The 12,960-nt window shown below is 32.9% G+C and overlaps 1 protein-coding gene across 1 annotated transcript in view; it reads left to right on the forward strand.

The window, feature by feature from the left end:
• The first annotated feature begins 1,472 nt into the window (after nt 1–1,472).
• Nucleotides 1,473–12,960, forward strand: part of LOC117978454 (protein eyes shut homolog) — a 208,829-nt gene continuing 197,341 nt past the window's right edge. The window contains exon 1 of the mRNA XM_055113767.2: nt 1,473–1,740. The gene's annotated coding sequence lies outside the window, so the exon portion shown is untranslated. The remainder of the gene's footprint in view (nt 1,741–12,960) is intronic.

Below are 12,960 nucleotides of genomic sequence, written 5' to 3' on the forward strand. Positions count from 1 at the left end.
CCAGCTCTTAAAAACTCTCAACCATTGTTACAATGGAGTCAAACTCAGACTGATTTTTGGCTTCTCTCCTTCATTGCAATAGCCTTCAATAAAACCTTTCTTGATTGTTTAACTTTTTTTCTGGTTAAACTTTTGCTTTGACAATAGGGTTCTCAATTTCCACAAAATCAAATTATCTCATTAAAAAAACTAATATATTTAAGGTTTAAAAAGTTTTCATTCACTCACATAATTCTTTTTAATATTCACCTTTTTTCTCAGCTTACCCTGAAGTTCTAGTGTCAGGTGTTCACTAAATATTTCATTTTGTCAGTGATAATAGTGATATTTTCTATTTAGTCCAGTACGTTGATTCCTATTAGATTAATTTGATGTAGGTTTTCTTCTTTCTAAATTCATGTTACTGTTTTACAGAATTTTTTTAAAAAAAGAAGGAATGTTTTCATTCAAATAATTTGCTAATAATTTGCATTGTGTCAATGTCAATTTTCTATTATTGTTATAAATTGGTAAGAAAATTAGCTGTCATAAGTGATAAAAATCAATTCAGTGTCAGTTGAGGCTATGATTTTCAACTGTTGGGAAATTAACAAGCAATCTAAGTGGTATAATAAGAAAGGTCAGCTTTAGCAACACAAGTTCTAGGTGGAGGATGAATGAAAATATGAACTGGACAACAGTTTAAAGAAAATGCTAAGACTATATAGTTAATGGACATTTATTTCTTTTCTTTCCATATAGGCTTACGTTGTAAAATTACTAGAAAAAAAAGCAATTCATCACCCTGGCACCATAATATTATATCTACAAAGATCATGAGTAGATTGAAATGCATCTACCCATTACCCATGGCTTTATTAGTAAATAGCACTCGATAACTGTACCTTATAAAGAACATTTAGGGCCAGGCTCAGTGGCCCATGTCTGTAATTCCTGCGCTTTGGGAGGCCAAAGTGGGTGGATCTCCTGAAGTCAGGATTTCGACATCAGCCTGACCGATATGGCGAAGCCCTGTCTCTACTAAAAATACAAAAATTAGCCTGGCATGGTGGTGTGTGCCTGTAATTCCAGCTACTCAGGAGGCTGAGACTGGATAATTTCTTGAACCCGGGAGGCAGAGGTTGCAGTGATCCGAGACCGCACCACTGCACTACAGCCTGGGAGACAGAGCGAGATTCCCTCTCCAAAACAAACAAACAAACAAATAACATTCAGCCCTCAGGGACATACATCAGGATGTTATTGATTCACCAATATTTTCTTTTCGTTCCTTTTTTATTTCCTTTCACCTAACATTTGATCTGCATTTCAGTAACCTGAAATATCTGCACCATCTCTAGACTCTCTAGCAAAAGATAAATTAGTTCACATCTAAAGAGATTTTGCATGCCTACAAACTCAGAAGAGATTAGTGTCCTTTTAGTAATTCTAAGAGAAGTTACTACAGTTTGTAGCAAGGTGAAATAAACGGGTTCTGCTAGTAATATATGTGGCATTCTTATCTAATAAATTTGGTTTCAGATGTCATCCTAAGTGGATTAAAGGCTTGTGCAAATTTAAGAATTACGACTTGATACATGCCTGTCTTGTTAACACTTAACATTTTTTTTTTCCTATTTTCCAAAGGTACGCAATGTGAAATTGATATAGATGAATGTGCTTCACATCCCTGCAAAAATGGAGCCACCTGCATTGACCAGCCTGGTAATTACTTCTGCCAGCGTGTGCCTCCATGTAAAGGTAATGAACACCAAGGGATAAGGAAAAGCAAACATAATTAACTTTAAAAAGCACTTCTGTCTCTTGTCTGAACTCATTTCAGTCTTCCAACAACATTATTAGTCCTTCATTTTCTTAAAGTCAGCTTCTAAAGTGACCAACCAATTATTCCTTAGGCAGAAACTAGAGTGAAATTAGTTTTGTTTACATACACACTAAAATAGTTGAGTTTCTTATTTTTCTATTTGAAAGGTCACCAATGAAACCAAAAGATACAATAAAAAAGTAAGGAAGGAATATATTACCAGCCTAGCATGTTATATTTGAAATATTCTTCTGTATTATTTAATTTCTTATGAAATTGTCAAGTTTTCTCTTTTTCTTTCTAAACTAATCATCTGTTTAATTTTTCAGTGTTCAACTTTGATGGTAATTCTTCAACTTCAGTTCAGGAATTGTATTTTTTCTCCATAAACTAAACAAATCCTTGCTTTGCCTTATAAATATGTTAATATATTATTGCAACTAGTATATAGATACTAATTCATTGAGTACTTCCTTGAACTTTAGTATCTCTTTCTAAGCTAAGAAATTTGAAACTGTTCAACTAAATAAAATTAATTTAGATTTTTTTAATGTTATACCTATTTACCTTAAAAAAGTATCTTATAATTACTTATGAAAAATGTAAGATTGTATGCCTCACTTCAAATATTTTTACATCCATTTAAACACATTAAGTTATAACTTTCTCACTGTTAAATGACAATAAGAATATATCTAGCTCATTTAGTTGAATGTAATTTAAATGAGAAATGTTATTTAAATACCACAATGTCTGCCAAAAATTAATAATAATTGTTTAATTATAATTTCCAACAATGTTCTAACAAATATGTAATATTTATATAATAGACACTATTTTATCATGCTTGGGTAGGTGGGATATCAATTCATACTTATTTAATCATACATCTTTAAAGATACAGAGGGAATGGCCTAAGTAATCTCGGTAAAAATATTAGACTTCATTTTTTATTTTTTGAGAGAGGATCTCACTCTGTCAACAAGGTTGGGGTGCAGTGGTGCTATCATATCTCACTGCAGCCTCTGCGTCCTGGGCTTAAGTGATCCTCCCCTTAGTCCCCTAAGTAGATAGGACTACAGGTGCATGCCAGCATATCAGGGTAGTTTTTGTATTTTTGTAGAGACAGGGTTTCACCGTGTTGCCCAGGCTGGTAGACTTCATTTAAAAAATAGCTGTTTTTCTAGTGCCCAGATTTTGGATTTTCATACATTCTTCAATTTAAAAAATCAAATCTCCTTAGAGATCTAGCTAATTTTAGGACTAAAGCATGGAATATAGCATGAATAATATTGTAATGCCAGAAAATGTGGAAGTACTTAAACACAAAATTCTGAGATTAAGTCAAAGAGAGCCAATGGAAGGAGCTCCCAATGATCAAAGCTAGAATGATTTGAGCACCAAAATAAAGGAATATTGGCTGGTACCCAAAATATAAATATGTAAGAGTCCATACTAATGGAAATGTATGATTGAATGAATAAATGAGAAGTAATAGACGCATCTTTTTGTGCAATAATCCCAAATAATTTATGTAGGTACTTTGAACTTAATGAAGTGGAACAAAACTCCCCACCCCTTAAATTTGGACAGCAGATAGTGAGTGGCTTTCAAAGAGTATGGCATGTAAAAAGGGGGTCGTGGAGGGAAGAGCAGCTTTACAGTGGAGAAGTCTGACAATTGCTACCTGAGCTACAGGATCAAGGTTAACATCAACATACACAGCCATGTTAATAACCTAAACTTTTGATATGAAATGATGAGAATGGCACTTTTTGTCTCTCATCTTCCTTTCAAAAGTACATTTTCTGAGTCTGGTCATCAAAAAATTATCAGACAAATCCCAATCGACAGACATTCTAAAAAATACTTGACTAGAATTTCTCAAATCTGTTAAGGTCATCAAAAGCAAGAAAAGTCTGAGAAACTTTCAAAGCCAAGAGAAGCCTAAGGAAATATTATTTCTAAAAGTAATATGATATCTTGGAAGAGATATTGGAACGGAAAAAAAGACATCAGCTTAAAACTAAGGAAATACAAATAAAGTACAGACATTAGCTAATAACATCAATATTGGTTCATTTGTTGTGACAAATGTACCATAGTAGCATAGGATATTAATACAGGGGAAACTTGTTGTGGAGTATACAGGACCTCTCTGTACTATCCTTGCAACTATTCTGTAAATCTACAACTACTCTAAAACAAAAGTTTAATTTACAAATAAACAATTGCAAATAATTTCTGATTCAAAATATTTTACATTAGGCTGGATATAGTGGCTCACACCTGTAGCCCCTGCACATTGAGAGGTTGAGGCAAAAGGATTGCTTGAAGCCAGAAGTTCTAGACCAGCCTGGCCAACATAGCAAATCCCTGTCTCTAAAAAATAGAAAGGAAAAATGAGCCAGTTGTGGTGGCATGCTTGTGGTCCTAGCTACTCAGGAAGCTGAAGCAGGAGGATTGGTTGACCCCATAAGGGTGAGGCTTCTGTGAATTATTATTGTGCCACTGCAGCCCAGCCTGAGTGACAAAGTGAGACCCCATCTATACAATAAACAAAAAACCGTAACAAAAGAAAACCTAAAACCAAAACCAAACCAAAATATTTTCCATTACAACAAAACAGAATTTGGAAAGCATGAATAGAAATGTTAGGTAATCATAAATATTTTAACCTTCATATACTAAATACTAAATATTTTAATCTATGAATTATAATGAAAAGGATTTTTCAGTTAATGGTAGTGCCTTAGCTTTATATGCTACATTAACATGTTCAATGGAACTGTACATACATAAAACAAAAAAGCAAAAACGAGGTTAAATTATTTTAAAATGCACGTACCTCATAATGTATAATATTTTTCTGGTAATCACATCACATAAATTTATACTATAGACACCCTATCCTAGACATAAATACATTCTAATTCAGTTTATATTCTTATACATCTTTCAGCTGGAAACATGTCTGGTATATCAGAAGATGGCTACGTGTTTATCTTTTTCTTTTGCTCCTAGGCACAGGCTTAATTATCTTGTATACAGATGAGACCACGTGAATGAATTCTGACCAACAGAAAATCAATAGTAGTTTTTATCTTGCAATGTGGTTCATAAAAATATCTCACAGTTTTTAACTTTTTCATTTCTTCTACATTCTTCTTGGAGTTGCCTGAAAAACTAGAGAAAAGCCAGAAGATGGAAGAGTATAGGTCCCTAATTCTTACATAAAAAGATGTTCATGGACCAGGAATACCCCTATTATACTGAGAGATAAACAAATTAATTCATGAGTTGTTATTGTGCTACACCACTAAGGTTAAGGTACTTTGTTCTTTACAGCAACCAGCATTGTTAAGAATTAACCTTTGAATGCTAATAGGAAAGATTTTCCTTGAATACCTCACTAGAATTGAATTTTTTATTGTTATGAATAAATACAATTTTTGAAAAAGTGTATATATAATCCATTTATGAATTCAGTTTCTATGAAAAAAGCACAAATAATTTCTATTTGTAAAACTTAGTAACTCTTTGTTTTCTGATTAAATTCGCTCTGAGCCTGTTAGTGATTCCACAGTCTTTTTCCCAAAGAAAGAAAAATAGTACACATAAACAATGTAACTCCAGAATGACACATTAAAATCACTAGATTAAGTTGGTAAATTTTTAGTTGATTCACTAATTTGATAACTTTACTTGTTTGGAATTCAATAGATACAGGTTAGCAAAATATGTCCTGTGGGAGACTATCCAGGCCTTTACCTGTTTTGTGCCTCTCAAAAACACGACTATACTCATTCATTTATGTATGGTGGATGGCTGCTTCAGACGCAAGTACAGAGTATACATTCTCTTTGCTTGCAAATCCTAAATTATTTACTATCTGGTTCTCTATAGAAAACATTTGCTGGCCCCTGGTGTAGAAAATGATCAAACTATAACCTATAACCTATTTTTTGATCTAATTGTGGCTTTCTGTTGATATAGTCCAAGTTTTGTCTATTAGATGCTTATTTGCACGAACATATATTTTGATAAAATGATGTCTATCTTTTTTATATAAGAAGTAGATGACTACTATTGTACTAGGTTAGATTCATAACTGTTTCATTTTGAGTAAAATTTGTAGCATAATAATAATACATAACTTTATGAGTTTATGCAATTATGAATTTGTTTGAAAATGTAAAGAATATATACAGTGACTGTTTAGCAAATACATGAAATTGTAAGATATGGCACCTTGAGTGTTTTTCTGAGAATTTGAGTGTTTTTCTGAGAATTTACCCTAGTTCGAACATTTTGCCATTTATAGAAGTTACGTTTTATTACCAGTTATAACTTTTTAAAGCACATACTGGAAAAAGTTATTTGTCCAAAAAGGAGATTGTGATTATATAGTCCATTTATGGGAACAATAGAAAACAATTAGAAAAATCTTGGTGTAATTACTTCTGCAGAGCTGAATAATGCAGTGTTTTTATGCATGTTAGTTTCTAGTACTAAAATTACAGATCCTCCAAAAATAGCATAGCTTTCATACAAAATGTTATTAATGCTGTATATTTTTTGATATCTGTAGAATCTTTTTTCTTCATTTTTTAAAAAACAAATAAATGTGGAAAATAAATCCCTTAATACAATTCTTTTTCCATGAAGTGTTCATCCACTGGCGTAAGTGGTTGGCTTTGATTTAATCTGGCTCCCTTTCAAATTCTAGTCTTAGGAACTGAACTTAGCAAATAAATTTCAAATACATATTTCTTTTTGAAGGAAAGGGTATTATTTTGTTTTCTGTTACTGTGGACTTAATTTTTCTTCAGAAATGAACAAAAATTTTAATATGTAAAAATGAGTTTTCACTTTCCCTGATATAATTATTATAATATACCTGAACAAAACCTCATGCTTTTCATGTAGCAAAGCAGGATCCAGACTGCATACATATTTTCCATGTTCGGATACCACAATTTTCTATTTTAATTAAAACAAAAAGATATGAGGAAGTCATTCCTAATAAGCACTGTTGTCATTAACGTGTCTATTGTCATGGCCAATGATGGCTTTCTGAGGCACTCTTTATTAAAAGCCCTCTATGCCCAGCACTTCCAAAAATGAATTGTGTATAAATTTGTCTTGATATACAAAATGTATTAAGTAGGGGATTTTATGTTTTGAGTGTAAAGTAAATGAAATAAAATACTGCCTCAAAGTATAAATTTTCTTTCTACATAAGAAAAGTAATTATTAAGCACATACATAAATGCACACACACATAAAAACACACACACCTGGGATTAAGCACACTTACTCATCTTTCCCCCAGAACTAAATGGGGTTGGGTATGTGAAAAATGCTATTTTTTCACATAGTTATAACTATTTCCTTAAAATATATTATAATCAGTGCTAACCAATAAGGCAACCCTTACCCAATCAGCAGTTTTAAATTCTAAAACTAATGTCCATGAAATATAATGGAAGTAAAGAGAAGATAACTGCCTACCATGTAAATGTTGTTCCTGACAAAATTGAGGCAGTGTCTTACTTACCAATGAAGTATTTAAAGAAGCAAAGTGCATTTCAGGAATAGGGCTGCTTTCTTAGTGGGTAGAAAAGACCACAATACTCAAATTGCCTATTAATATTAATATTGCCTATTAATATATCAGTGATACTGTAATCTGTATGAAGTTAATGCTAGTACCTACAGAAAGGTATGATTCAACTCTCTGGTTCTATGACTTTATCTTTTTTTAGATTCCACACATAAGTGGGATCATGCGGTATTTGTCTCTTTGTGCCTGGCTTAACATGATATCCTCCAGGTTCATCCAAGAGGAGGTATTGGTAAAAGGATACAAAATTTCAGTTAGGAGAATTTATTTAATTCAAGATGCCCTGTACAACATGATGACTATAGTTTAAAACAATGTATTATATACTTAAAAATTACTTACAGATTAGATTTTGTGTTCTCACCACCTCAAAATGTGTGTGAGGTAATACATGTGTTCATTAACTTGATTTAGCCATTCCATAATGTATACATGTATCAAAACATCACATTGAATGCTACATATATACATTTTTAATTTGTCAATTTAAAAATAAAGTATGATGCACAATTCAGATTTTTAAATGTGAATTTACTGGCATCAAACTAAATTGTTGATGACTTTATAATTCATAAAATGAAACCTGCACATATTGAATTTCATTAAATGAAGGAGTTCTGGGGGAAAATAATGTTGCATATATCACTGTTAAAACAATCGTCCTTATATTTCTGTCATATATTGATGCTGAGAAATAAGTTGTTACTCTTTTGTTCTAAAATAGAAAAGTTTTCGGTAGCTAATGCAAAAAAGATAAGGCTTTGTCATAAATTATTTCTTGATTCTCAAGAAAGTAAGTACTTAAGAATGTCATTCTGATAAAGCTACGTATAGACAAGTAAAATGAAAATAATGTTTGAGCAAAGCAAATGTCTTATCTGCTAGAGATTTAAAGACACATGTCTCTAAATGTGTAGTAATTAATATAAAAAGCTGAAATGGTAATTAGCCATTAAACATGTTTACAAAAGAAAGTAAACAAAGAAGAACAAAACTCAGCAAAATAAAAATGCTTAAGTGTGTTGAAAGCCAGAGTAATAATGCTGTTTTCTGGATAGGGACACTCTGTTATGGGAACTTGTAATTAGAAAGCAGATTTAAGTATATATTTTTAAGTGCTTGTGAAGTGAAAAAGACTGGAGTGCAGATAATGGAGCAATTAGTTTTTCAGCCTTCACAGGCCATATTCAGTCATTCTTGTGTCAAGCTACAATGGGGATCTACAGATGCTGTAATTAAATGCTCCAGTCTACTCAATCTACAGCTATACTAAAGATTCTTGGAGTATAAAATATTTTGGCTGGGCTACCCAAACAACCATCTCTAATGTTCTGGAAATGTATTAAAGTCTTGACTTTAATAAAGTCCAGATCAATTTAGAATATTAACCAAAAGTCAATTAAATTTCTTTAATGAAAATGACAATATGAGTATTATTTTGGAGGAGTGGTCAAATAAATTGAATGAACTGTAAAATACTGAGTCCATAATAAGTTATTAATCCAATAGAAAAAAATAAACGATTCGTTAAATAGTTGAAGTTAATTTTGTCTTTCATTTGTTCTGTCTAGCAATTAAACAGTAAATATGGAGCAAATATTGGTTTTTATTAGCAGTATTGTGTTCTTCTTCCTGGTGATTAAATCCTTACCTTTAGTTCGTTGTAAGTGCTAACATGCTAAGGTTATTTTGGCAGCAAGCATATAGGGAACCTGAGTGAAAGATGTAAATATTTCCATCTACCATTTAAAACAAAATATTTTTTTGCTTCTTTTATTCCTTTCTCTTATTTTTATTTTAGATTCAAAGCTCTTTAATATCTTGGCCAAACATGTATTTAATTCTACTATTTTAATTTTATTTCATGTTAATGGACCAGACCTATTATTCCTTCTTCCTTTATAACCTATTGACTGCTCCATTTGGGTGGGTAATTATATTTGACTATATTTTCTGTAAAGTTAGCATATCAAGTGAAAAAGTACTGTAATTGACCATAAGTATAAACATATTATATGGTTTTATCAACAAGTTAATGTATGGCCCATCCCAGCTGAGTTACCTATTATGTGCAACAATAGGATGACAGGTCTGGTAAACTTAGAGAAATGTTTAACTATACCGCACGTTTTATACTAATCATTTCTATTTGCATTGTCAAAAGGAGAAAATGTACTCCTGACACTCTAACAATGAGACAAAATTATAATTAAGTTAAAAATCACAGAGAAGGGTTGTTTGCATTGAATTCATAATGGTCTGAAAGCTTTGAAAAATTGGAAAGTAATAACAATGCTATTGTTTTCTAAATGGGTACCTTTCTTCATTTCCAGCACAATACTCACCCTTAAACTGTGATATTATTCAGCACTCTGTCCTCAACTTTTAAACTTTTTCACTATATATGCTTTTCAGGTTGTTCAAATCTATTCAAATGTGTCAACTACCTATTTCCCAGCATGTGAAAAATGGTCTTTTCCCTTTAAATTGAAAGAAGTATATATTGATAAGTGCTAAACTGCCATGCATATCCTCGTATTATACATGTTCCTGGAATAAATTTAAATAAAATAGGGAGCAGAGGCAACAGAAACTGTGGGAATTCAAAGACCTCAAAGACATTCAGTTTAGCTAAAATTACTCTGAGAACATGAAGCTGGAGTTTTCAACAGAATTCAAACCAGAACTGTCACCCAAGGAATATTAGGGGCAATGCGAAGTCATTAATCTGGGGAAAATTAAACATAAATTTGGGGAGATTATTCTAAATTATAAAGTAGAATTTGATTTTTTTCTTCTTTTGAATTAATTTTCTTTTGTGTATTTGAGATTTACAACATGATTTATGGGATACATATAGATAGTAAAATGGTTACTATAGCGAAGCAGATTAACACATCTATCATCTCATGTGGTTACTTTTCTTTTTGTGACAAGGCACCTAAAATCTACTTATGGCACACTGGAAAGAAAAAATTAACTGCTTGCAGAAATCAAGCTGTGGTCTATTGTAGAGGTATGGAAACAGGGCTTGAGTTAGGTAATTGGATAATTTCAGGAGATATTTAGGTTACAGACAAAATAGGTTAGAATGTTGTGGTGTTCAGATGTGTAAAGTAAGAAAAAAAGAAAATGATGTTCAGTTTCCTAGGTCGGATAAATGGATTGTTGCTTTAGGGCAACAGGAGTGGAAGAAGCACATTTAATGAAGAGGGAGATCAGGAGAGCTTCAAGCATACTGAATCTGTCAGATTGTAAATTATTAAAATCAAGGTTTCCTTTAAATAATCCTAGTATGTGCATCTGAAGCATAGGAGAAAGTTCGTATATATGGAATGGTCAAGTTTTTTCATAGGATTGTTTACTAAGAAATACTAAAATATAAAGGCTGGATCGGGAAAGGAACACACAATGAGAAGCCAAGGATGAACACAAAAGATGGGAGAGTTCCAATTAGGAAGAAGTAGTAAGAAAGTCCTAAATAAGATTGGACAGTCCAATGTGATTTGGTGTGAAAATGGTCTAGAAAACTATTACTAAAGTGGCCTTGGTAACCTTCACAAGAAGAGTTTCAGTGGAGTTTAGTCATTGATGATGATATATTTGGGACTGTACAGATGAAATGAAAAAGTGGCAATAGTAAAACTAGATTCCTTCTTGAAAATATTTGGTAGAAAAGTGGTAAGGAGAAACGAGGCTAAATAGGGGGAACGTGAGACAAAAGCAAGATTTGTTTATCAAAATGTTATGGGGCTTAAGAGACTATGGCTATCTTCCATTAACCCTTTCAGATCTACTCAGTGTCCAAGAAGCTACACTACATGACCTGTATTTTCCATGCTTTCTTTTGAGTTTGGCAAATGGGAGCCCCAATATGAAATAACAGGAAAGGAAGAGACAGATGCAAATACATTTATCACCTCATTTCCCTCTGTGTTTTGCCTCAAGCTGGCTGTGCCCCTCCACTGATCAGGTTATCTTCCCTAAGGCAGTGGTCTCCACACAGCTCCTCTGCCTTAGGTTCTAGCACCATCCACTCAGCTACCTCCACTCAGCTCCTGGGTGGCAGAAAAGACCTCATTCTATTTCTGGTGGTTTTCACATGCTCTGCCGCACTTTGTAAGTAGTCCCTTATTAAATTCCTCACACATTTCTGAGTTCAATTGCATCATCTCTTGCCTGCTAGGATCCAATCACACTTAGTAATCCTAATGTGTGCATAGGAAGATGTTAGACCAGAAGTAGAAACTACATCTTCAGGAGGTAGAGAAGATAATTAACAGAGAGGGCAGTGGAATGTGGTATGATGGTAATCTACAAATCTGGTGATAACATTAAATGTCATCTTAAATATAAATGGTCATAGATTTAAATGTGAAACATATAATCATAAATCTTTTAGAACAAAACATAAGAGAAAATATTTGGGACTTAGAGCTATTCAAAGAATTCTTAGATTTGAAACAAAAAACAGGATCCAGAAATGGAAAAATTAATATATTGGACTTTGTCAAGATCAACAGTGATGAATCTGTCGTTCTTTGGTAATAAAGTAACCAAATACAAAGTATGGATGGAGATATAGGTAAGACTAGAGGTTTTACTGGTAGAAATTTGAGGGAGTTATTTGATGAAATCCATGTTCTCTGGAATTTGGAGGTATGGCTATATTCTGTGAGTGACTAGAAAAATAACAATTTATAATTCAAGGAAAGTATATTAGTCTATTCTCAAAATGCTATAAAGAATTACCTGAGACTGGGTAGTTTATAAAAAAAAAAAAAAAAAGAGGTTTAATTGACTCATAGTTCCACAGGCTGTACAGGAGGGATGGCTGCAGAGGCCTCAGAAAACTTAGAATCACAGCAGAAGGTGAAGGGGAAGCAAGCACAACTTCACATTGCATGGCGAGAGGATAGAGAGAGTGGGGCAGGGGCGAAGGTGCCACACACTTTTAAATGACCAGATCTCCCATGAACTCAAAACGAGAGCTCACTTATCACAAAGGGGTGATGCAAGCCATTTATGGGGCATCTGCCCCCATAACACAAACACCTTCCACCAGGTTCCTCCCCAACTTTGAGAATTCAACATGAGTTTTGGGTGGGAACACATAGCCAAACCATATCAGAGAGTATAAAACTTTTCACATTTAAATGAATATACATTTTCCTGTATGCTGGTGATAGTGTCTATTTCACTTGAAAATGATTTTCCTAACCACATTTTTCTTTAGGAGTTGCTAGTTTGACTAGAGTTAATATCTACCCTCAACCACATCAAAAATTATTCTTGGAATCTTGAATGAAGAATTTGGGAAAATGTTGCTCAGACTTTATTTGACATTGACCATATGAAACATGAATTTACAATTACTGGCAAAAGGAAGTCCTCAAGTTGGAAGAAAAAAGTTCATAGAAGGATAGAATCATAATAATAATAAGGAAAGCTATAAAAAGACAAACAGATATGGCAAAGTTATAGCCCTAATGTACCTGAGCCGAATGCACTTCTACTCTCACGATTTGCT

Source organism: Pan paniscus, chromosome 5 (genome assembly GCF_029289425.2).
Source record: "Pan paniscus chromosome 5, NHGRI_mPanPan1-v2.0_pri, whole genome shotgun sequence".
Taxonomy (NCBI): Eukaryota; Metazoa; Chordata; class Mammalia; order Primates; family Hominidae; genus Pan; species Pan paniscus.